Below are 25,280 nucleotides of genomic sequence, written 5' to 3' on the forward strand. Positions count from 1 at the left end.
GTTTGTTTCTCGTTCGTTGTTGTGTGTGTTTGTGTGCATTTGTCTCTTTCAAACAGGTGCCGGTCCTCACCTCTGCAGTGCTGCCGTCTCCTGTAGCGCTGCATGGTTCTAAGCTAAGTTTCCTTTCCTTTTTCTGTTCTCTCAGATTTGTCCTCAGGTTTGAAGTGTCTGCGTTGTGCAGCTGGTCTGGTCTGTCTCTAGACAGTTCAGGCTTCACCCACTAGTTAAATGGTGGAGGCTCACAGCGACATACTCAACACACAAGTTTCTGAACTCTGCATGAGGGTTTCTCCGACGAAGTGAGGGCCGTGAGGCACAGCTCCCCGTCCCCCGGTGACCCTGCTAGGTCCACCTTCTTAGGGAAACCCTCTGCAGAGGAGCTGACAGAGCCAGGAACTTGTGAGTTGCGTGTGTCCACTCAGGCATCATTCATGCTTGTTCTGTAGGCAGTTCCTGTCAGAAGGAGGAGGCGCAGCAGGAGCGTCGGGGGGCGGAAGACGGTGCCTCAGTGCCTCTCTCCTTCTGACATTGTTAAAGAAAACACAACAAATTTATAATTATGTAGATAATTACATGTAGATAATGTCCTCAAGTTCTGTATAACCACTTTGTCCTCTCTCTGTGTTTGTTTCTCGTTCGTTGTTGTGTGTGTTTGTGTGCATTTGTCTCTTTCAAACAGGTGCCGGTCCTCACCTCTGCAGTGCTGCCGTCTCCTGTAGCGCTGCATGGTTCTAAGCTAAGTTTCCTTTCCTTTTTCTGTTCTCTCAGATTTGTCCTCAGGTTTGAAGTGTCTGTGTTGTGCAGCTGGTCTGGTCTGTCTCTAGACAGTTCAGGCTTCACCCACTAGTTAAATGGTGGAGGCTCACAGCGACATACTCAACACACAAGTTTCTGAACTCTGCATGAGGGTTTCTCCGGCGAAGTGAGGGCCGTGAGGCACAGCTCCCCGTCCCCCGGTGACCCTGCTAGGTCCACCTTCTTAGGGAAACCCTCTGCAGAGGAGCTGACAGAGCCAGGAACTTGTGAGTTGCGTGTGTCCACTCAGGCATCATTCATGCTTGTTCTGTAGGCAGTTCCTGTCAGAAGGAGGAGGCGCAGCAGGAGCGTCGGGGGGCGGAAGACGGTGCCTCAGTGCCTCTCTCCTTCTGACATTGTTAAAGAAAACACAACAAATTTATAATTATGTAGATAATTACATGTAGATAATGTCCTCAAGTTCTGTATAACCACTTTGTCCTCTCTCTGTGTTTGTTTCTCGTTCGTTGTTGTGTGTGTTTGTGTGCATTTGTCTCTTTCAAACAGGTGCCGGTCCTCACCTCTGCAGTGCTGCCGTCTCCTGTAGCGCTGCATGGTTCTAAGCTAAGTTTCCTTTCCTTTTTCTGTTCTCTCAGATTTGTCCTCAGGTTTGAAGTGTCTGTGTTGTGCAGCTGGTCTGGTCTGTCTCTAGACAGTTCAGGCTTCACCCACTAGTTAAATGGTGGAGGCTCACAGCGACATACTCAACACACAAGTTTCTGAACTCTGCATGAGGGTTTCTCCGGCGAAGTGAGGGCCGTGAGGCACAGCTCCCCGTCCCCCGGTGACCCTGCTAGGTCCACCTTCTTAGGGAAACCCTCTGCAGAGGAGCTGACAGAGCCAGGAACTTGTGAGTTGTGTGTGTCCACTCAGGCATCATTCATGCTTGTTCTGTAGGCAGTTCCTGTCAGAAGGAGGAGGCGCAGCAGGAGCGTCGGGGGGCGGAAGACGGTGCCTCAGTGCCTCTCTCCTTCTGACATTGTTAAAGAAAACACAACAAATTTATAATTATGTAGATAATTACATGTAGATAATGTCCTCAAGTTCTGTATAACCACTTTGTCCTCTCTCTGTGTTTGTTTCTCGTTCGTTGTTGTGTGTGTTTGCGTGCATTTGTCTCTTTCAAACAGGTGCCGGTCCTCACCTCTGCAGTGCTGCCGTCTCCTGTAGCGCTGCATGGTTCTAAGCTAAGTTTCCTTTCCTTTTTCTGTTCTCTCAGATTTGTCCTCAGGTTTGAAGTGTCTGTGTTGTGCAGCTGGTCTGGTCTGTCTCTAGACAGTTCAGGCTTCACCCACTAGTTAAATGGTGGAGGCTCACAGCGACATACTCAACACACAAGTTTCTGAACTCTGCATGAGGGTTTCTCCGGCGAAGTGAGGGCCGTGAGGCACAGCTCCCCGTCCCCCGGTGACCCTGCTAGGTCCACCTTCTTAGGGAAACCCTCTGCAGAGGAGCTGACAGAGCCAGGAACTTGTGAGTTGTGTGTGTCCACTCAGGCATCATTCATGCTTGTTCTGTAGGCAGTTCCTGTCAGAAGGAGGAGGCGCAGCAGGAGCGTCGGGGGGCGGAAGACGGTGCCTCAGTGCCTCTCTCCTTCTGACATTGTTAAAGAAAACACAACAAATTTGTAATTATGTAGATAATTACATGTAGATAATGTCCTCAAGTTCTGTATAACCACTTTTTCCTCTCTCTGTGTTTGTTTCTCGTTCGTTGTTGTGTGTGTTTGTGTGCATTTGTCTCTTTCAAACAGGTGCCGGTCCTCACCTCTGCAGTGCTGCCGTCTCCTGTAGCGCTGCATGGTTCTAAGCTAAGTTTCCTTTCCTTTTTCTGTTCTCTCAGATTTGTCCTCAGGTTTGAAGTGTCTGTGTTGTGCAGCTGGTCTGGTCTGTCTCTAGACAGTTCAGGCTTCACCCACTAGTTAAATGGTGGAGGCTCACAGCGACATACTCAACACACAAGTTTCTGAACTCTGCATGAGGGTTTCTCCGACGAAGTGAGGGCCGTGAGGCACAGCTCCCCGTCCCCCGGTGACCCTGCTAGGTCCACCTTCTTAGGGAAACCCTCTGCAGAGGAGCTGACAGAGCCAGGAACTTGTGAGTTGCGTGTGTCCACTCAGGCATCATTCATGCTTGTTCTGTAGGCAGTTCCTGTCAGAAGGAGGAGGCGCAGCAGGAGCGTCGGGGGGCGGAAGACGGTGCCTCAGTGCCTCTCTCCTTCTGACATTGTTAAAGAAAACACAACAAATTTATAATTATGTAGATAATTACATGTAGATAATGTCCTCAAGTTCTGTATAACCACTTTTTCCTCTCTCTGTGTTTGTTTCTCGTTCGTTGTTGTGTGTGTTTGTGTGCATTTGTCTCTTTCAAACAGGTGCCGGTCCTCACCTCTGCAGTGCTGCCGTCTCCTGTAGCGCTGCATGGTTCTAAGCTAAGTTTCCTTTCCTTTTTCTGTTCTCTCAGATTTGTCCTCAGGTTTGAAGTGTCTGCGTTGTGCAGCTGGTCTGGTCTGTCTCTAGACAGTTCAGGCTTCACCCACTAGTTAAATGGTGGAGGCTCACAGCGACATACTCAACACACAAGTTTCTGAACTCTGCATGAGGGTTTCTCCGGCGAAGTGAGGGCCGTGAGGCACAGCTCCCCGTCCCCCGGTGACCCTGCTAGGTCCACCTTCTTAGGGAAACCCTCTGCAGAGGAGCTGACAGAGCCAGGAACTTGTGAGTTGCGTGTGTCCACTCAGGCATCATTCATGCTTGTTCTGTAGGCAGTTCCTGTCAGAAGGAGGAGGCGCAGCAGGAGCGTCGGGGGGCGGAAGACGGTGCCTCAGTGCCTCTCTCCTTCTGACATTGTTAAAGAAAACACAACAAATTTATAATTATGTAGATAATTACATGTAGATAATGTCCTCAAGTTCTGTATAACCACTTTGTCCTCTCTCAGTGTTTGTTTCTCGTTCGTTGTTGTGTGTGTTTGTGTGCATTTGTCTCTTTCAAACAGGTGCCGGTCCTCACCTCTGCAGTGCTGCCGTCTCCTGTAGCGCTGCATGGTTCTAAGCTAAGTTTCCTTTCCTTTTTCTGTTCTCTCAGATTTGTCCTCAGGTTTGAAGTGTCTGTGTTGTGCAGCTGGTCTGGTCTGTCTCTAGACAGTTCAGGCTTCACCCACTAGTTAAATGGTGGAGGCTCACAGCGACATACTCAACACACAAGTTTCTGAACTCTGCATGAGGGTTTCTCCGGCGAAGTGAGGGCCGTGAGGCACAGCTCCCCGTCCCCCGGTGACCCTGCTAGGTCCACCTTCTTAGGGAAACCCTCTGCAGAGGAGCTGACAGAGCCAGGAACTTGTGAGTTGCGTGTGTCCACTCAGGCATCATTCATGCTTGTTCTGTAGGCAGTTCCTGTCAGAAGGAGGAGGCGCAGCAGGAGCGTCGGGGGGCGGAAGACGGTGCCTCAGTGCCTCTCTCCTTCTGACATTGTTAAAGAAAACACAACAAATTTATAATTATGTAGATAATTACATGTAGATAATGTCCTCAAGTTCTGTATAACCACTTTGTCCTCTCTCTGTGTTTGTTTCTCGTTCGTTGTTGTGTGTGTTTGTGTGCATTTGTCTCTTTCAAACAGGTGCCGGTCCTCACCTCTGCAGTGCTGCCGTCTCCTGTAGCGCTGCATGGTTCTAAGCTAAGTTTCCTTTCCTTTTTCTGTTCTCTCAGATTTGTCCTCAGGTTTGAAGTGTCTGTGTTGTGCAGCTGGTCTGGTCTGTCTCTAGACAGTTCAGGCTTCACCCACTAGTTAAATGGTGGAGGCTCACAGCGACATACTCAACACACAAGTTTCTGAACTCTGCATGAGGGTTTCTCCGGCGAAGTGAGGGCCGTGAGGCACAGCTCCCCGTCCCCCGGTGACCCTGCTAGGTCCACCTTCTTAGGGAAACCCTCTGCAGAGGAGCTGACAGAGCCAGGAACTTGTGAGTTGCGTGTGTCCACTCAGGCATCATTCATGCTTGTTCTGTAGGCAGTTCCTGTCAGAAGGAGGAGGCGCAGCAGGAGCGTCGGGGGGCGGAAGACGGTGCCTCAGTGCCTCTCTCCTTCTGACATTGTTAAAGAAAACACAACAAATTTATAATTATGTAGATAATTACATGTAGATAATGTCCTCAAGTTCTGTATAACCACTTTGTCCTCTCTCAGTGTTTGTTTCTCGTTCGTTGTTGTGTGTGTTTGTGTGCATTTGTCTCTTTCAAACAGGTGCCGGTCCTCACCTCTGCAGTGCTGCCGTCTCCTGTAGCGCTGCATGGTTCTAAGCTAGGTTTCCTTTCCTTTTTCTGTTCTCTCAGATTTGTCCTCAGGTTTGAAGTGTCTGTGTTGTGCAGCTGGTCTGGTCTGTCTCTAGACAGTTCAGGCTTCACCCACTAGTTAAATGGTGGAGGCTCACAGCGACATACTCAACACACAAGTTTCTGAACTCTGCATGAGGGTTTCTCCGGCGAAGTGAGGGCCGTGAGGCACAGCTCCCCGTCCCCCGGTGACCCTGCTAGGTCCACCTTCTTAGGGAAACCCTCTGCAGAGGAGCTGACAGAGCCAGGAACTTGTGAGTTGTGTGTGTCCACTCAGGCATCATTCATGCTTGTTCTGTAGGCAGTTCCTGTCAGAAGGAGGAGGCGCAGCAGGAGCGTCGGGGGGCGGAAGACGGTGCCTCAGTGCCTCTCTCCTTCTGACATTGTTAAAGAAAACACAACAAATTTATAATTATGTAGATAATTACATGTAGATAATGTCCTCAAGTTCTGTATAACCACTTTTTCCTCTCTCTGTGTTTGTTTCTCGTTCGTTGTTGTGTGTGTTTGTGTGCATTTGTCTCTTTCAAACAGGTGCCGGTCCTCACCTCTGCAGTGCTGCCGTCTCCTGTAGCGCTGCATGGTTCTAAGCTAGGTTTCCTTTCCTTTTTCTGTTCTCTCAGATTTGTCCTCAGGTTTGAAGTGTCTGTGTTGTGCAGCTGGTCTGGTCTGTCTCTAGACAGTTCAGGCTTCACCCACTAGTTAAATGGTGGAGGCTCACAGCGACATACTCAACACACAAGTTTCTGAACTCTGCATGAGGGTTTCTCCGGCGAAGTGAGGGCCGTGAGGCACAGCTCCCCGTCCCCCGGTGACCCTGCTAGGTCCACCTTCTTAGGGAAACCCTCTGCAGAGGAGCTGACAGAGCCAGGAACTTGTGAGTTGTGTGTGTCCACTCAGGCATCATTCATGCTTGTTCTGTAGGCAGTTCCTGTCAGAAGGAGGAGGCGCAGCAGGAGCGTCGGGGGGCGGAAGACGGTGCCTCAGTGCCTCTCTCCTTCTGACATTGTTAAAGAAAACACAACAAATTTATAATTATGTAGATAATTACATGTAGATAATGTCCTCAAGTTCTGTATAACCACTTTGTCCTCTCTCAGTGTTTGTTTCTCGTTCGTTGTTGTGTGTGTTTGTGTGCATTTGTCTCTTTCAAACAGGTGCCGGTCCTCACCTCTGCAGTGCTGCCGTCTCCTGTAGCGCTGCATGGTTCTAAGCTAAGTTTCCTTTCCTTTTTCTGTTCTCTCAGATTTGTCCTCAGGTTTGAAGTGTCTGTGTTGTGCAGCTGGTCTGGTCTGTCTCTAGACAGTTCAGGCTTCACCCACTAGTTAAATGGTGGAGGCTCACAGCGACATACTCAACACACAAGTTTCTGAACTCTGCATGAGGGTTTCTCCGGCGAAGTGAGGGCCGTGAGGCACAGCTCCCCGTCCCCCGGTGACCCTGCTAGGTCCACCTTCTTAGGGAAACCCTCTGCAGAGGAGCTGACAGAGCCAGGAACTTGTGAGTTGCGTGTGTCCACTCAGGCATCATTCATGCTTGTTCTGTAGGCAGTTCCTGTCAGAAGGAGGAGGCGCAGCAGGAGCGTCGGGGGGCGGAAGACGGTGCCTCAGTGCCTCTCTCCTTCTGACATTGTTAAAGAAAACACAACAAATTTATAATTATGTAGATAATTACATGTAGATAATGTCCTCAAGTTCTGTATAACCACTTTGTCCTCTCTCTGTGTTTGTTTCTCGTTCGTTGTTGTGTGTGTTTGTGTGCATTTGTCTCTTTCAAACAGGTGCCGGTCCTGACCTCTGCAGTGCTGCCGTCTCCTGTAGCGCTGCATGGTTCTAAGCTAAGTTTCCTTTCCTTTTTCTGTTCTCTCAGATTTGTCCTCAGGTTTGAAGTGTCTGTGTTGTGCAGCTGGTCTGGTCTGTCTCTAGACAGTTCAGGCTTCACCCACTAGTTAAATGGTGGAGGCTCACAGCGACATACTCAACACACAAGTTTCTGAACTCTGCATGAGGGTTTCTCCGACGAAGTGAGGGCCGTGAGGCACAGCTCCCCGTCCCCCGGTGACCCTGCTAGGTCCACCTTCTTAGGGAAACCCTCTGCAGAGGAGCTGACAGAGCCAGGAACTTGTGAGTTGCGTGTGTCCACTCAGGCATCATTCATGCTTGTTCTGTAGGCAGTTCCTGTCAGAAGGAGGAGGCGCAGCAGGAGCGTCGGGGGGCGGAAGACGGTGCCTCAGTGCCTCTCTCCTTCTGACATTGTTAAAGAAAACACAACAAATTTATAATTATGTAGATAATTACATGTAGATAATGTCCTCAAGTTCTGTATAACCACTTTTTCCTCTCTCTGTGTTTGTTTCTCGTTCGTTGTTGTGTGTGATTGTGTGCATTTGTCTCTTTCAAACAGGTGCCGGTCCTCACCTCTGCAGTGCTGCCGTCTCCTGTAGCGCTGCATGGTTCTAAGCTAAGTTTCCTTTCCTTTTTCTGTTCTCTCAGATTTGTCCTCAGGTTTGAAGTGTCTGTGTTGTGCAGCTGGTCTGGTCTGTCTCTAGACAGTTCAGGCTTCACCCACTAGTTAAATGGTGGAGGCTCACAGCGACATACTCAGCACACAAGTTTCTGAACTCTGCATGAGGGTTTCTCCGACGAAGTGAGGGCCGTGAGGCACAGCTCCCCGTCCCCCGGTGACCCTGCTAGGTCCACCTTCTTAGGGAAACCCTCTGCAGAGGAGCTGACAGAGCCAGGAACTTGTGAGTTGCGTGTGTCCACTCAGGCATCATTCATGCTTGTTCTGTAGGCAGTTCCTGTCAGAAGGAGGAGGCGCAGCAGGAGCGTCGGGGGGCGGAAGACGGTGCCTCAGTGCCTCTCTCCTTCTGACATTGTTAAAGAAAACACAACAAATTTATAATTATGTAGATAATTACATGTAGATAATGTCCTCAAGTTCTGTATAACCACTTTTTCCTCTCTCTGTGTTTGTTTCTCGTTCGTTGTTGTGTGTGTTTGTGTGCATTTGTCTCTTTCAAACAGGTGCCGGTCCTCACCTCTGCAGTGCTGCCGTCTCCTGTAGCGCTGCATGGTTCTAAGCTAAGTTTCCTTTCCTTTTTCTGTTCTCTCAGATTTGTCCTCAGGTTTGAAGTGTCTGTGTTGTGCAGCTGGTCTGGTCTGTCTCTAGACAGTTCAGGCTTCACCCACTAGTTAAATGGTGGAGGCTCACAGCGACATACTCAGCACACAAGTTTCTGAACTCTGCATGAGGGTTTCTCCGACGAAGTGAGGGCCGTGAGGCACAGCTCCCCGTCCCCCGGTGACCCTGCTAGGTCCACCTTCTTAGGGAAACCCTCTGCAGAGGAGCTGACAGAGCCAGGAACTTGTGAGTTGTGTGTGTCCACTCAGGCATCATTCATGCTTGTTCTGTAGGCAGTTCCTGTCAGAAGGAGGAGGCGCAGCAGGAGCGTCGGGGGGCGGAAGACGGTGCCTCAGTGCCTCTCTCCTTCTGACATTGTTAAAGAAAACACAACAAATTTATAATTATGTAGATAATTACATGTAGATAATGTCCTCAAGTTCTGTATAACCACTTTGTCCTCTCTCTGTGTTTGTTTCTCGTTCGTTGTTGTGTGTGTTTGTGTGCATTTGTCTCTTTCAAACAGGTGCCGGTCCTCACCTCTGCAGTGCTGCCGTCTCCTGTAGCGCTGCATGGTTCTAAGCTAAGTTTCCTTTCCTTTTTCTGTTCTCTCAGATTTGTCCTCAGGTTTGAAGTGTCTGTGTTGTGCAGCTGGTCTGGTCTGTCTCTAGACAGTTCAGGCTTCACCCACTAGTTAAATGGTGGAGGCTCACAGCGACATACTCAACACACAAGTTTCTGAACTCTGCATGAGGGTTTCTCCGACGAAGTGAGGGCCGTGAGGCACAGCTCCCCGTCCCCCGGTGACCCTGCTAGGTCCACCTTCTTAGGGAAACCCTCTGCAGAGGAGCTGACAGAGCCAGGAACTTGTGAGTTGCGTGTGTCCACTCAGGCATCATTCATGCTTGTTCTGTAGGCAGTTCCTGTCAGAAGGAGGAGGCGCAGCAGGAGCGTCGGGGGGCGGAAGACGGTGCCTCAGTGCCTCTCTCCTTCTGACATTGTTAAAGAAAACACAACAAATTTATAATTATGTAGATAATTACATGTAGATAATGTCCTCAAGTTCTGTATAACCACTTTTTCCTCTCTCTGTGTTTGTTTCTCGTTCGTTGTTGTGTGTGTTTGTGTGCATTTGTCTCTTTCAAACAGGTGCCGGTCCTCACCTCTGCAGTGCTGCCGTCTCCTGTAGCGCTGCATGGTTCTAAGCTAAGTTTCCTTTCCTTTTTCTGTTCTCTCAGATTTGTCCTCAGGTTTGAAGTGTCTGTGTTGTGCAGCTGGTCTGGTCTGTCTCTAGACAGTTCAGGCTTCACCCACTAGTTAAATGGTGGAGGCTCACAGCGACATACTCAGCACACAAGTTTCTGAACTCTGCATGAGGGTTTCTCCGACGAAGTGAGGGCCGTGAGGCACAGCTCCCCGTCCCCCGGTGACCCTGCTAGGTCCACCTTCTTAGGGAAACCCTCTGCAGAGGAGCTGACAGAGCCAGGAACTTGTGAGTTGTGTGTGTCCACTCAGGCATCATTCATGCTTGTTCTGTAGGCAGTTCCTGTCAGAAGGAGGAGGCGCAGCAGGAGCGTCGGGGGGCGGAAGACGGTGCCTCAGTGCCTCTCTCCTTCTGACATTGTTAAAGAAAACACAACAAATTTATAATTATGTAGATAATTACATGTAGATAATGTCCTCAAGTTCTGTATAACCACTTTGTCCTCTCTCAGTGTTTGTTTCTCGTTCGTTGTTGTGTGTGTTTGTGTGCATTTGTCTCTTTCAAACAGGTGCCGGTCCTCACCTCTGCAGTGCTGCCGTCTCCTGTAGCGCTGCATGGTTCTAAGCTAAGTTTCCTTTCCTTTTTCTGTTCTCTCAGATTTGTCCTCAGGTTTGAAGTGTCTGTGTTGTGCAGCTGGTCTGGTCTGTCTCTAGACAGTTCAGGCTTCACCCACTAGTTAAATGGTGGAGGCTCACAGCGACATACTCAACACACAAGTTTCTGAACTCTGCATGAGGGTTTCTCCGGCGAAGTGAGGGCCGTGAGGCACAGCTCCCCGTCCCCCGGTGACCCTGCTAGGTCCACCTTCTTAGGGAAACCCTCTGCAGAGGAGCTGACAGAGCCAGGAACTTGTGAGTTGTGTGTGTCCACTCAGGCATCATTCATGCTTGTTCTGTAGGCAGTTCCTGTCAGAAGGAGGAGGCGCAGCAGGAGCGTCGGGGGGCGGAAGACGGTGCCTCAGTGCCTCTCTCCTTCTGACATTGTTAAAGAAAACACAACAAATTTATAATTATGTAGATAATTACATGTAGATAATGTCCTCAAGTTCTGTATAACCACTTTGTCCTCTCTCTGTGTTTGTTTCTCGTTCGTTGTTGTGTGTGTTTGCGTGCATTTGTCTCTTTCAAACAGGTGCCGGTCCTCACCTCTGCAGTGCTGCCGTCTCCTGTAGCGCTGCATGGTTCTAAGCTAAGTTTCCTTTCCTTTTTCTGTTCTCTCAGATTTGTCCTCAGGTTTGAAGTGTCTGTGTTGTGCAGCTGGTCTGGTCTGTCTCTAGACAGTTCAGGCTTCACCCACTAGTTAAATGGTGGAGGCTCACAGCGACATACTCAACACACAAGTTTCTGAACTCTGCATGAGGGTTTCTCCGGCGAAGTGAGGGCCGTGAGGCACAGCTCCCCGTCCCCCGGTGACCCTGCTAGGTCCACCTTCTTAGGGAAACCCTCTGCAGAGGAGCTGACAGAGCCAGGAACTTGTGAGTTGTGTGTGTCCACTCAGGCATCATTCATGCTTGTTCTGTAGGCAGTTCCTGTCAGAAGGAGGAGGCGCAGCAGGAGCGTCGGGGGGCGGAAGACGGTGCCTCAGTGCCTCTCTCCTTCTGACATTGTTAAAGAAAACACAACAAATTTGTAATTATGTAGATAATTACATGTAGATAATGTCCTCAAGTTCTGTATAACCACTTTTTCCTCTCTCTGTGTTTGTTTCTCGTTCGTTGTTGTGTGTGTTTGTGTGCATTTGTCTCTTTCAAACAGGTGCCGGTCCTCACCTCTGCAGTGCTGCCGTCTCCTGTAGCGCTGCATGGTTCTAAGCTAAGTTTCCTTTCCTTTTTCTGTTCTCTCAGATTTGTCCTCAGGTTTGAAGTGTCTGTGTTGTGCAGCTGGTCTGGTCTGTCTCTAGACAGTTCAGGCTTCACCCACTAGTTAAATGGTGGAGGCTCACAGCGACATACTCAACACACAAGTTTCTGAACTCTGCATGAGGGTTTCTCCGACGAAGTGAGGGCCGTGAGGCACAGCTCCCCGTCCCCCGGTGACCCTGCTAGGTCCACCTTCTTAGGGAAACCCTCTGCAGAGGAGCTGACAGAGCCAGGAACTTGTGAGTTGCGTGTGTCCACTCAGGCATCATTCATGCTTGTTCTGTAGGCAGTTCCTGTCAGAAGGAGGAGGCGCAGCAGGAGCGTCGGGGGGCGGAAGACGGTGCCTCAGTGCCTCTCTCCTTCTGACATTGTTAAAGAAAACACAACAAATTTATAATTATGTAGATAATTACATGTAGATAATGTCCTCAAGTTCTGTATAACCACTTTTTCCTCTCTCTGTGTTTGTTTCTCGTTCGTTGTTGTGTGTGTTTGTGTGCATTTGTCTCTTTCAAACAGGTGCCGGTCCTCACCTCTGCAGTGCTGCCGTCTCCTGTAGCGCTGCATGGTTCTAAGCTAAGTTTCCTTTCCTTTTTCTGTTCTCTCAGATTTGTCCTCAGGTTTGAAGTGTCTGCGTTGTGCAGCTGGTCTGGTCTGTCTCTAGACAGTTCAGGCTTCACCCACTAGTTAAATGGTGGAGGCTCACAGCGACATACTCAACACACAAGTTTCTGAACTCTGCATGAGGGTTTCTCCGGCGAAGTGAGGGCCGTGAGGCACAGCTCCCCGTCCCCCGGTGACCCTGCTAGGTCCACCTTCTTAGGGAAACCCTCTGCAGAGGAGCTGACAGAGCCAGGAACTTGTGAGTTGCGTGTGTCCACTCAGGCATCATTCATGCTTGTTCTGTAGGCAGTTCCTGTCAGAAGGAGGAGGCGCAGCAGGAGCGTCGGGGGGCGGAAGACGGTGCCTCAGTGCCTCTCTCCTTCTGACATTGTTAAAGAAAACACAACAAATTTATAATTATGTAGATAATTACATGTAGATAATGTCCTCAAGTTCTGTATAACCACTTTGTCCTCTCTCAGTGTTTGTTTCTCGTTCGTTGTTGTGTGTGTTTGTGTGCATTTGTCTCTTTCAAACAGGTGCCGGTCCTCACCTCTGCAGTGCTGCCGTCTCCTGTAGCGCTGCATGGTTCTAAGCTAAGTTTCCTTTCCTTTTTCTGTTCTCTCAGATTTGTCCTCAGGTTTGAAGTGTCTGTGTTGTGCAGCTGGTCTGGTCTGTCTCTAGACAGTTCAGGCTTCACCCACTAGTTAAATGGTGGAGGCTCACAGCGACATACTCAACACACAAGTTTCTGAACTCTGCATGAGGGTTTCTCCGGCGAAGTGAGGGCCGTGAGGCACAGCTCCCCGTCCCCCGGTGACCCTGCTAGGTCCACCTTCTTAGGGAAACCCTCTGCAGAGGAGCTGACAGAGCCAGGAACTTGTGAGTTGCGTGTGTCCACTCAGGCATCATTCATGCTTGTTCTGTAGGCAGTTCCTGTCAGAAGGAGGAGGCGCAGCAGGAGCGTCGGGGGGCGGAAGACGGTGCCTCAGTGCCTCTCTCCTTCTGACATTGTTAAAGAAAACACAACAAATTTATAATTATGTAGATAATTACATGTAGATAATGTCCTCAAGTTCTGTATAACCACTTTGTCCTCTCTCTGTGTTTGTTTCTCGTTCGTTGTTGTGTGTGTTTGTGTGCATTTGTCTCTTTCAAACAGGTGCCGGTCCTCACCTCTGCAGTGCTGCCGTCTCCTGTAGCGCTGCATGGTTCTAAGCTAAGTTTCCTTTCCTTTTTCTGTTCTCTCAGATTTGTCCTCAGGTTTGAAGTGTCTGTGTTGTGCAGCTGGTCTGGTCTGTCTCTAGACAGTTCAGGCTTCACCCACTAGTTAAATGGTGGAGGCTCACAGCGACATACTCAACACACAAGTTTCTGAACTCTGCATGAGGGTTTCTCCGGCGAAGTGAGGGCCGTGAGGCACAGCTCCCCGTCCCCCGGTGACCCTGCTAGGTCCACCTTCTTAGGGAAACCCTCTGCAGAGGAGCTGACAGAGCCAGGAACTTGTGAGTTGCGTGTGTCCACTCAGGCATCATTCATGCTTGTTCTGTAGGCAGTTCCTGTCAGAAGGAGGAGGCGCAGCAGGAGCGTCGGGGGGCGGAAGACGGTGCCTCAGTGCCTCTCTCCTTCTGACATTGTTAAAGAAAACACAACAAATTTATAATTATGTAGATAATTACATGTAGATAATGTCCTCAAGTTCTGTATAACCACTTTGTCCTCTCTCAGTGTTTGTTTCTCGTTCGTTGTTGTGTGTGTTTGTGTGCATTTGTCTCTTTCAAACAGGTGCCGGTCCTCACCTCTGCAGTGCTGCCGTCTCCTGTAGCGCTGCATGGTTCTAAGCTAGGTTTCCTTTCCTTTTTCTGTTCTCTCAGATTTGTCCTCAGGTTTGAAGTGTCTGTGTTGTGCAGCTGGTCTGGTCTGTCTCTAGACAGTTCAGGCTTCACCCACTAGTTAAATGGTGGAGGCTCACAGCGACATACTCAACACACAAGTTTCTGAACTCTGCATGAGGGTTTCTCCGGCGAAGTGAGGGCCGTGAGGCACAGCTCCCCGTCCCCCGGTGACCCTGCTAGGTCCACCTTCTTAGGGAAACCCTCTGCAGAGGAGCTGACAGAGCCAGGAACTTGTGAGTTGTGTGTGTCCACTCAGGCATCATTCATGCTTGTTCTGTAGGCAGTTCCTGTCAGAAGGAGGAGGCGCAGCAGGAGCGTCGGGGGGCGGAAGACGGTGCCTCAGTGCCTCTCTCCTTCTGACATTGTTAAAGAAAACACAACAAATTTATAATTATGTAGATAATTACATGTAGATAATGTCCTCAAGTTCTGTATAACCACTTTTTCCTCTCTCTGTGTTTGTTTCTCGTTCGTTGTTGTGTGTGTTTGTGTGCATTTGTCTCTTTCAAACAGGTGCCGGTCCTCACCTCTGCAGTGCTGCCGTCTCCTGTAGCGCTGCATGGTTCTAAGCTAGGTTTCCTTTCCTTTTTCTGTTCTCTCAGATTTGTCCTCAGGTTTGAAGTGTCTGTGTTGTGCAGCTGGTCTGGTCTGTCTCTAGACAGTTCAGGCTTCACCCACTAGTTAAATGGTGGAGGCTCACAGCGACATACTCAACACACAAGTTTCTGAACTCTGCATGAGGGTTTCTCCGGCGAAGTGAGGGCCGTGAGGCACAGCTCCCCGTCCCCCGGTGACCCTGCTAGGTCCACCTTCTTAGGGAAACCCTCTGCAGAGGAGCTGACAGAGCCAGGAACTTGTGAGTTGTGTGTGTCCACTCAGGCATCATTCATGCTTGTTCTGTAGGCAGTTCCTGTCAGAAGGAGGAGGCGCAGCAGGAGCGTCGGGGGGCGGAAGACGGTGCCTCAGTGCCTCTCTCCTTCTGACATTGTTAAAGAAAACACAACAAATTTATAATTATGTAGATAATTACATGTAGATAATGTCCTCAAGTTCTGTATAACCACTTTGTCCTCTCTCAGTGTTTGTTTCTCGTTCGTTGTTGTGTGTGTTTGTGTGCATTTGTCTCTTTCAAACAGGTGCCGGTCCTCACCTCTGCAGTGCTGCCGTCTCCTGTAGCGCTGCATGGTTCTAAGCTAAGTTTCCTTTCCTTTTTCTGTTCTCTCAGATTTGTCCTCAGGTTTGAAGTGTCTGTGTTGTGCAGCTGGTCTGGTCTGTCTCTAGACAGTTCAGGCTTCACCCACTAGTTAAATGGTGGAGGCTCACAGCGACATACTCAACACACAAGTTTCTGAACTCTGCATGAGGGTTTCTCCGGCGAAGTGAGGGCCGTGAGGCACAGCTCCCCGTCCCCCGGTGACCCTGCTAGGTCCACCTTCTTAGGGAAACCCTCTGCAGAGGAGCTGACAGAGCCAGGAACTTGTGAGTTGCGTGTGTCCACTCAGGCATCATTCATGCTTGTTCTGTAGGCAGTTCCTGTCAGAAGGAGGAGGCGCAGCAGGAGCGTCGGGGGGCGGAAGACGGTGCCTCAGTGCCTCTCTCCTTCTGACATTGTTAAAGAAAACACAACAAATTTATAATTATGTAGATAATTACATGTAGATAATGTCCTCAAGTTCTGTATAACCACTTTGTCCTCTCTCTGTGTTTGTTTCTCGTTCGTTGTTGTGTGTGTTTGTGTGCATTTGTCTCTTTCAAACAGGTGCCGGTCCTGACCTCTGCAGTGCTGCCGTCTCCTGTAGCGCTGCATGGTTCTAAGCTAAGTTTCCTTTCCTTTTTCTGTTCTCTCAGATTTGTCCTCAGGTTTGAAGTGTCTGTGTTGTGCAGCTGGTCTGGTCTGTCTCTAGACAGTTCAGGCTTCACCCACTAGTTAAATGGTGGAGGCTCACAGCGACATACTCAACACACAAGTTTCTGAACTCTGCATGAGGGTTTCTCCGACGAAGTGAGGGCCGTGAGGCACAGCTCCCCGTCCCCCGGTGACCCTGCTAGGTCCACCTTCTTAGGGAAACCCTCTGCAGAGGAGCTGACAGAGCCAGGAACTTGTGAGTTGCGTGTGTCCACTCAGGCATCATTCATGCTTGTTCTGTAGGCAGTTCCTGTCAGAAGGAGGAGGCGCAGCAGGAGCGTCGGGGGGCGGAAGACGGTGCCTCAGTGCCTCTCTCCTTCTGACATTGTTAAAGAAAACACAACAAATTTATAATTATGTAGATAATTACATGTAGATAATGTCCTCAAGTTCTGTATAACCACTTTTTCCTCTCTCTGTGTTTGTTTCTCGTTCGTTGTTGTGTGTGATTGTGTGCATTTGTCTCTTTCAAACAGGTGCCGGTCCTCACCTCTGCAGTGCTGCCGTCTCCTGTAGCGCTGCATGGTTCTAAGCTAAGTTTCCTTTCCTTTTTCTGTTCTCTCAGATTTGTCCTCAGGTTTGAAGTGTCTGTGTTGTGCAGCTGGTCTGGTCTGTCTCTAGACAGTTCAGGCTTCACCCACTAGTTAAATGGTGGAGGCTCACAGCGACATACTCAGCACACAAGTTTCTGAACTCTGCATGAGGGTTTCTCCGACGAAGTGAGGGCCGTGAGGCACAGCTCCCCGTCCCCCGGTGACCCTGCTAGGTCCACCTTCTTAGGGAAACCCTCTGCAGAGGAGCTGACAGAGCCAGGAACTTGTGAGTTGCGTGTGTCCACTCAGGCATCATTCATGCTTGTTCTGTAGGCAGTTCCTGTCAGAAGGAGGAGGCGCAGCAGGAGCGTCGGGGGGCGGAAGACGGTGCCTCAGTGCCTCTCTCCTTCTGACATTGTTAAAGAAAACACAACAAATTTATAATTATGTAGATAATTACATGTAGATAATGTCCTCAAGTTCTGTATAACCACTTTTTCCTCTCTCTGTGTTTGTTTCTCGTTCGTTGTTGTGTGTGTTTGTGTGCATTTGTCTCTTTCAAACAGGTGCCGGTCCTCACCTCTGCAGTGCTGCCGTCTCCTGTAGCGCTGCATGGTTCTAAGCTAAGTTTCCTTTCCTTTTTCTGTTCTCTCAGATTTGTCCTCAGGTTTGAAGTGTCTGTGTTGTGCAGCTGGTCTGGTCTGTCTCTAGACAGTTCAGGCTTCACCCACTAGTTAAATGGTGGAGGCTCACAGCGACATACTCAGCACACAAGTTTCTGAACTCTGCATGAGGGTTTCTCCGACGAAGTGAGGGCCGTGAGGCACAGCTCCCCGTCCCCCGGTGACCCTGCTAGGTCCACCTTCTTAGGGAAACCCTCTGCAGAGGAGCTGACAGAGCCAGGAACTTGTGAGTTGTGTGTGTCCACTCAGGCATCATTCATGCTTGTTCTGTAGGCAGTTCCTGTCAGAAGGAGGAGGCGCAGCAGGAGCGTCGGGGGGCGGAAGACGGTGCCTCAGTGCCTCTCTCCTTCTGACATTGTTAAAGAAAACACAACAAATTTATAATTATGTAGATAATTACATGTAGATAATGTCCTCAAGTTCTGTATAACCACTTTGTCCTCTCTCTGTGTTTGTTTCTCGTTCGTTGTTGTGTGTGTTTGTGTGCATTTGTCTCTTTCAAACAGGTGCCGGTCCTCACCTCTGCAGTGCTGCCGTCTCCTGTAGCGCTGCATGGTTCTAAGCTAAGTTTCCTTTCCTTTTTCTGTTCTCTCAGATTTGTCCTCAGGTTTGAAGTGTCTGTGTTGTGCAGCTGGTCTGGTCTGTCTCTAGACAGTTCAGGCTTCACCCACTAGTTAAATGGTGGAGGCTCACAGCGACATACTCAACACACAAGTTTCTGAACTCTGCATGAGGGTTTCTCCGACGAAGTGAGGGCCGTGAGGCACAGCTCCCCGTCCCCCGGTGACCCTGCTAGGTCCACCTTCTTAGGGAAACCCTCTGCAGAGGAGCTGACAGAGCCAGGAACTTGTGAGTTGCGTGTGTCCACTCAGGCATCATTCATGCTTGTTCTGTAGGCAGTTCCTGTCAGAAGGAGGAGGCGCAGCAGGAGCGTCGGGGGGCGGAAGACGGTGCCTCAGTGCCTCTCTCCTTCTGACATTGTTAAAGAAAACACAACAAATTTATAATTATGTAGATAATTACATGTAGATAATGTCCTCAAGTTCTGTATAACCACTTTTTCCTCTCTCTGTGTTTGTTTCTCGTTCGTTGTTGTGTGTGTTTGTGTGCATTTGTCTCTTTCAAACAGGTGCCGGTCCTCACCTCTGCAGTGCTGCCGTCTCCTGTAGCGCTGCATGGTTCTAAGCTAAGTTTCCTTTCCTTTTTCTGTTCTCTCAGATTTGTCCTCAGGTTTGAAGTGTCTGTGTTGTGCAGCTGGTCTGGTCTGTCTCTAGACAGTTCAGGCTTCACCCACTAGTTAAATGGTGGAGGCTCACAGCGACATACTCAGCACACAAGTTTCTGAACTCTGCATGAGGGTTTCTCCGACGAAGTGAGGGCCGTGAGGCACAGCTCCCCGTCCCCCGGTGACCCTGCTAGGTCCACCTTCTTAGGGAAACCCTCTGCAGAGGAGCTGACAGAGCCAGGAACTTGTGAGTTGTGTGTGTCCACTCAGGCATCATTCATGCTTGTTCTGTAGGCAGTTCCTGTCAGAAGGAGGAGGCGCAGCAGGAGCGTCGGGGGGCGGAAGACGGTGCCTCAGTGCCTCTCTCCTTCTGACATTGTTAAAGAAAACACAACAAATTTATAATTATGTAGATAATTACATGTAGATAATGTCCTCAAGTTCTGTATAACCACTTTGTCCTCTCTCAGTGTTTGTTTCTCGTTCGTTGTTGTGTGTGTTTGTGTGCATTTGTCTCTTTCAAACAGGTGCCGGTCCTCACCTCTGCAGTGCTGCCGTCTCCTGTAGCGCTGCATGGTTCTAAGCTAAGTTTCCTTTCCTTTTTCTGTTCTCTCAGATTTGTCCTCAGGTTTGAAGTGTCTGTGTTGTGCAGCTGGTCTGGTCTGTCTCTAGACAGTTCAGGCTTCACCCACTAGTTAAATGGTGGAGGCTCACAGCGACATACTCAACACACAAGTTTCTGAACTCTGCATGAGGGTTTCTCCGGCGAAGTGAGGGCCGTGAGGCACAGCTCCCCGTCCCCCGGTGACCCTGCTAGGTCCACCTTCTTAGGGAAACCCTCTGCAGAGGAGCTGACAGAGCCAGGAACTTGTGAGTTGTGTGTGTCCACTCAGGCATCATTCATGCTTGTTCTGTAGGCAGTTCCTGTCAGAAGGAGGAGGCGCAGCAGGAGCGTCGGGGGGCGGAAGACGGTGCCTCAGTGCCTCTCTCCTTCTGACATTGTTAAAGAAAACACAACAAATTTATAATTATGTAGATAATTACATGTAGATAATGTCCTCAAGTTCTGTATAACCACTTTGTCCTCTCTCAGTGTTTGTTTCTCGTTCGTTGTTGTGTGTGTTTGTGTGCATTTGTCTCTTTCAAACAGGTGCCGGTCCTCACCTCTGCAGTGCTGCCGTCTCCTGTAGCGCTGCATGGTTCTAAGCTAAGTTTCCTTTCCTTTTTCTGTTCTCTCAGATTTGTCCTCAGGTTTGAAGTGTCTGTGTTGTGCAGCTGGTCTGGTCTGTCTCTAGACAGTTCAGGCTTCACCCACTAGTTAAATGGTGGAGGCTCACAGCGACATACTCAACACACAAGTTTCTGAACTCTGCATGAGGGTTTCTCCGGCGAAGTGAGGGCCGTGAGGCACAGCTCCCCGTCCCCCGGTGACCCTGCTAGGTCCACCTTCTTAGGGAAACCCTCTGCAGAGGAGCTGACAGAGCCAGGAACTTGTGAGTTGCGTGTGTCCACTCAGGCATCATTCATGCTTGTTCTGTAGGCAGTTCCTGTCAGAAGGAGGAGGCGCAGCAGGAGCGTCGGGGGGCGGAAGACGGTGCCTCAGTGCCTCTCTCCTTCTGACATTGTTAAAGAAAACACAACAAATTTATAATTATGTAGATAATTACATGTAGATAATGTCCTCAAGTTCTGTATAACCACTTTGTCCTCTCTCTGTGTTTGTTTCTCGTTCGTTGTTGTGTGTGTTTGTGTGCATTTGTCTCTTTCAAACAGGTGCCGGTCCTCACCTCTGCAGTGCTGCCGTCTCCTGTAGCGCTGCATGGTTCTAAGCTAAGTTTCCTTTCCTTTTTCTGTTCTCTCAGATTTGTCCTCAGGTTTGAAGTGTCTGTGTTGTGCAGCTGGTCTGGTCTGTCTCTAGACAGTTCAGGCTTCACCCACTAGTTAAATGGTGGAGGCTCACAGCGACATACTCAACACACAAGTTTCTGAACTCTGCATGAGGGTTTCTCCGGCGAAGTGAGGGCCGTGAGGCACAGCTCCCCGTCCCCCGGTGACCCTGCTAGGTCCACCTTCTTAGGGAAACCCTCTGCAGAGGAGCTGACAGAGCCAGGAACTTGTGAGTTGCGTGTGTCCACTCAGGCATCATTCATGCTTGTTCTGTAGGCAGTTCCTGTCAGAAGGAGGAGGCGCAGCAGGAGCGTCGGGGGGCGGAAGACGGTGCCTCAGTGCCTCTCTCCTTCTGACATTGTTAAAGAAAACACAACAAATTTATAATTATGTAGATAATTACATGTAGATAATGTCCTCAAGTTCTGTATAACCACTTTGTCCTCTCTCAGTGTTTGTTTCTCGTTCGTTGTTGTGTGTGTTTGTGTGCATTTGTCTCTTTCAAACAGGTGCCGGTCCTCACCTCTGCAGTGCTGCCGTCTCCTGTAGCGCTGCATGGTTCTAAGCTAAGTTTCCTTTCCTTTTTCTGTTCTCTCAGATTTGTCCTCAGGTTTGAAGTGTCTGTGTTGTGCAGCTGGTCTGGTCTGTCTCTAGACAGTTCAGGCTTCACCCACTAGTTAAATGGTGGAGGCTCACAGCGACATACTCAACACACAAGTTTCTGAACTCTGCATGAGGGTTTCTCCGGCGAAGTGAGGGCCGTGAGGCACAGCTCCCCGTCCCCCGGTGACCCTGCTAGGTCCACCTTCTTAGGGAAACCCTCTGCAGAGGAGCTGACAGAGCCAGGAACTTGTGAGTTGCGTGTGTCCACTCAGGCATCATTCATGCTTGTTCTGTAGGCAGTTCCTGTCAGAAGGAGGAGGCGCAGCAGGAGCGTCGGGGGGCGGAAGACGGTGCCTCAGTGCCTCTCTCCTTCTGACATTGTTAAAGAAAACACAACAAATTTATAATTATGTAGATAATTACATGTAGATAATGTCCTCAAGTTCTGTATAACCACTTTGTCCTCTCTCTGTGTTTGTTTCTCGTTCGTTGTTGTGTGTGTTTGTGTGCATTTGTCTCTTTCAAACAGGTGCCGGTCCTGACCTCTGCAGTGCTGCCGTCTCCTGTAGCGCTGCATGGTTCTAAGCTAAGTTTCCTTTCCTTTTTCTGTTCTCTCAGATTTGTCCTCAGGTTTGAAGTGTCTGTGTTGTGCAGCTGGTCTGGTCTGTCTCTAGACAGTTCAGGCTTCACCCACTAGTTAAATGGTGGAGGCTCACAGCGACATACTCAACACACAAGTTTCTGAACTCTGCATGAGGGTTTCTCCGACGAAGTGAGGGCCGTGAGGCACAGCTCCCCGTCCCCCGGTGACCCTGCTAGGTCCACCTTGTTAGGGAAACCCTCTGCAGAGGAGCTGACAGAGCCAGGAACTTGTGAGTTGCGTGTGTCCACTCAGGCATCATTCATGCTTGTTCTGTAGGCAGTTCCTGTCAGAAGGAGGAGGCGCAGCAGGAGCGTCGGGGGGCGGAAGACGGTGCCTCAGTGCCTCTCTCCTTCTGACATTGTTAAAGAAAACACAACAAATTTATAATTATGTAGATAATTACATGTAGATAATGTCCTCAAGTTCTGTATAACCACTTTTTCCTCTCTCTGTGTTTGTTTCTCGTTCGTTGTTGTGTGTGTTTGTGTGCATTTGTCTCTTTCAAACAGGTGCCGGTCCTCACCTCTGCAGTGCTGCCGTCTCCTGTAGCGCTGCATGGTTCTAAGCTAAGTTTCCTTTCCTTTTTCTGTTCTCTCAGATTTGTCCTCAGGTTTGAAGTGTCTGTGTTGTGCAGCTGGTCTGGTCTGTCTCTAGACAGTTCAGGCTTCACCCACTAGTTAAATGGTGGAGGCTCACAGCGACATACTCAGCACACAAGTTTCTGAACTCTGCATGAGGGTTTCTCCGACGAAGTGAGGGCCGTGAGGCACAGCTCCCCGTCCCCCGGTGACCCTGCTAGGTCCACCTTCTTAGGGAAACCCTCTGCAGAGGAGCTGACAGAGCCAGGAACTTGTGAGTTGCGTGTGTCCACTCAGGCATCATTCATGCTTGTTCTGTAGGCAGTTCCTGTCAGAAGGAGGAGGCGCAGCAGGAGCGTCGGGGGGCGGAAGACGGTGCCTCAGTGCCTCTCTCCTTCTGACATTGTTAAAGAAAACACAACAAATTTATAATTATGTAGATAATTACATGTAGATAATGTCCTCAAGTTCTGTATAACCACTTTGTCCTCTCTCTGTGTTTGTTTCTCGTTCGTTGTTGTGTGTGTTTGTGTGCATTTGTCTCTTTCAAACAGGTGCCGGTCCTCACCTCTGCAGTGCTGCCGTCTCCTGTAGCGCTGCATGGTTCTAAGCTAAGTTTCCTTTCCTTTTTCTGTTCTCTCAGATTTGTCCTCAGGTTTGAAGTGTCTGTGTTGTGCAGCTGGTCTGGTCTGTCTCTAGACAGTTCAGGCTTCACCCACTAGTTAAATGGTGGAGGCTCACAGCGACATACTCAACACACAAGTTTCTGAACTCTGCATGAGGGTTTCTCCGGCGAAGTGAGGGCCGTGAGGCACAGCTCCCCGTCCCCCGGTGACCCTGCTAGGTCCACCTTCTTAGGGAAACCCTCTGCAGAGGAGCTGACAGAGCCAGGAACTTGTGAGTTGCGTGTGTCCACTCAGGCATCATTCATGCTTGTTCTGTAGGCAGTTCCTGTCAGAAGGAGGAGGCGCAGCAGGAGCGTCGGGGGGCGGAAGACGGTGCCTCAGTGCCTCTCTCCTTCTGACATTGTTAAAGAAAACACAACAAATTTATAATTATGTAGATAATTACATGTAGATAATGTCCTCAAGTTCTGTATAACCACTTTGTCCTCTCTCTGTGTTTGTTTCTCGTTCGTTGTTGTGTGTGTTTGTGTGCATTTGTCTCTTTCAAACAGGTGCCGGTCCTCACCTCTGCAGTGCTGCCGTCTCCTGTAGCGCTGCATGGTTCTAAGCTAAGTTTCCTTTCCTTTTTCTGTTCTCTCAGATTTGTCCTCAGGTTTGAAGTGTCTGTGTTGTGCAGCTGGTCTGGTCTGTCTCTAGACAGTTCAGGCTTCACCCACTAGTTAAATGGTGGAGGCTCACAGCGACATACTCAACACACAAGTTTCTGAACTCTGCATGAGGGTTTCTCCGGCGAAGTGAGGGCCGTGAGGCACAGCTCCCCGTCCCCCGGTGACCCTGCTAGGTCCACCTTCTTAGGGAAACCCTCTGCAGAGGAGCTGACAGAGCCAGGAACTTGTGAGTTGTGTGTGTCCACTCAGGCATCATTCATGCTTGTTCTGTAGGCAGTTCCTGTCAGAAGGAGGAGGCGCAGCAGGAGCGTCGGGGGGCGGAAGACGGTGCCTCAGTGCCTCTCTCCTCCTGACATTGTTAAAGAAAACACAACAAATTTATAATTATGTAGATAATTACATGTAGATAATGTCCTCAAGTTCTGTATAACCACTTTGTCCTCTCTGTGTTTGTTTCTCGTTCGTTGTTGTGTGTGTTTGTGTGCATTTGTCTCTTTCAAACAGGTGCCGGTCCTCACCTCTGCAGTGCTGCCGTCTCCTGTAGCGCTGCATGGTTCTAAGCTAAGTTTCCTTTCCTTTTTCTGTTCTCTCAGATTTGTCCTCAGGTTTGAAGTGTCTGTGTTGTGCAGCTGGTCTGGTCTGTCTCTAGACAGTTCAGGCTTCACCCACTAGTTAAATGGTGGAGGCTCACAGCGACATACTCAACACACAAGTTTCTGAACTCTGCATGAGGGTTTCTCCGACGAAGTGAGGGCCGTGAGGCACAGCTCCCCGTCCCCCGGTGACCCTGCTAGGTCCACCTTCTTAGGGAAACCCTCTGCAGAGGAGCTGACAGAGCCAGGAACTTGTGAGTTGCGTGTGTCCACTCAGGCATCATTCATGCTTGTTCTGTAGGCAGTTCCTGTCAGAAGGAGGAGGCGCAGCAGGAGCGTCGGGGGGCGGAAGACGGTGCCTCAGTGCCTCTCTCCTTCTGACATTGTTAAAGAAAACACAACAAATTTATAATTATGTAGATAATTACATGTAGATAATGTCCTCAAGTTCTGTATAACCACTTTGTCCTCTCTCTGTGTTTGTTTCTCGTTCGTTGTTGTGTGTGTTTGTGTGCATTTGTCTCTTTCAAACAGGTGCCGGTCCTGACCTCTGCAGTGCTGCCGTCTCCTGTAGCGCTGCATGGTTCTAAGCTAAGTTTCCTTTCCTTTTTCTGTTCTCTCAGATTTGTCCTCAGGTTTGAAGTGTCTGTGTTGTGCAGCTGGTCTGGTCTGTCTCTAGACAGTTCAGGCTTCACCCACTAGTTAAATGGTGGAGGCTCACAGCGACATACTCAACACACAAGTTTCTGAACTCTGCATGAGGGTTTCTCCGGCGAAGTGAGGGCCGTGAGGCACAGCTCCCCGTCCCCCGGTGACCCTGCTAGGTCCACCTTCTTAGGGAAACCCTCTGCAGAGGAGCTGACAGAGCCAGGAACTTGTGAGTTGTGTGTGTCCACTCAGGCATCATTCATGCTTGTTCTGTAGGCAGTTCCTGTCAGAAGGAGGAGGCGCAGCAGGAGCGTCGGGGGGCGGAAGACGGTGCCTCAGTGCCTCTCTCCTTCTGACATTGTTAAAGAAAACACAACAAATTTATAATTATGTAGATAATTACATGTAGATAATGTCCTCAAGTTCTGTATAACCACTTTGTCCTCTCTCAGTGTTTGTTTCTCGTTCGTTGTTGTGTGTGTTTGTGTGCATTTGTCTCTTTCAAACAGGTGCCGGTCCTCACCTCTGCAGTGCTGCCGTCTCCTGTAGCGCTGCATGGTTCTAAGCTAAGTTTCCTTTCCTTTTTCTGTTCTCTCAGATTTGTCCTCAGGTTTGAAGTGTCTGTGTTGTGCAGCTGGTCTGGTCTGTCTCTAGACAGTTCAGGCTTCACCCACTAGTTAAATGGTGGAGGCTCACAGCGACATACTCAACACACAAGTTTCTGAACTCTGCATGAGGGTTTCTCCGACGAAGTGAGGGCCGTGAGGCACAGCTCCCCGTCCCCCGGTGACCCTGCTAGGTCCACCTTCTTAGGG

Source organism: Diplotaxodon limnothrissa, unplaced genomic scaffold, assembly GCF_057381915.1.
Source record: "Diplotaxodon limnothrissa isolate DT_005_m unplaced genomic scaffold, D_limnothrissa_male_GT1.1 unmapped_scaffold_6, whole genome shotgun sequence".
Classification (NCBI taxonomy): domain Eukaryota; kingdom Metazoa; phylum Chordata; class Actinopteri; order Cichliformes; family Cichlidae; genus Diplotaxodon; species Diplotaxodon limnothrissa.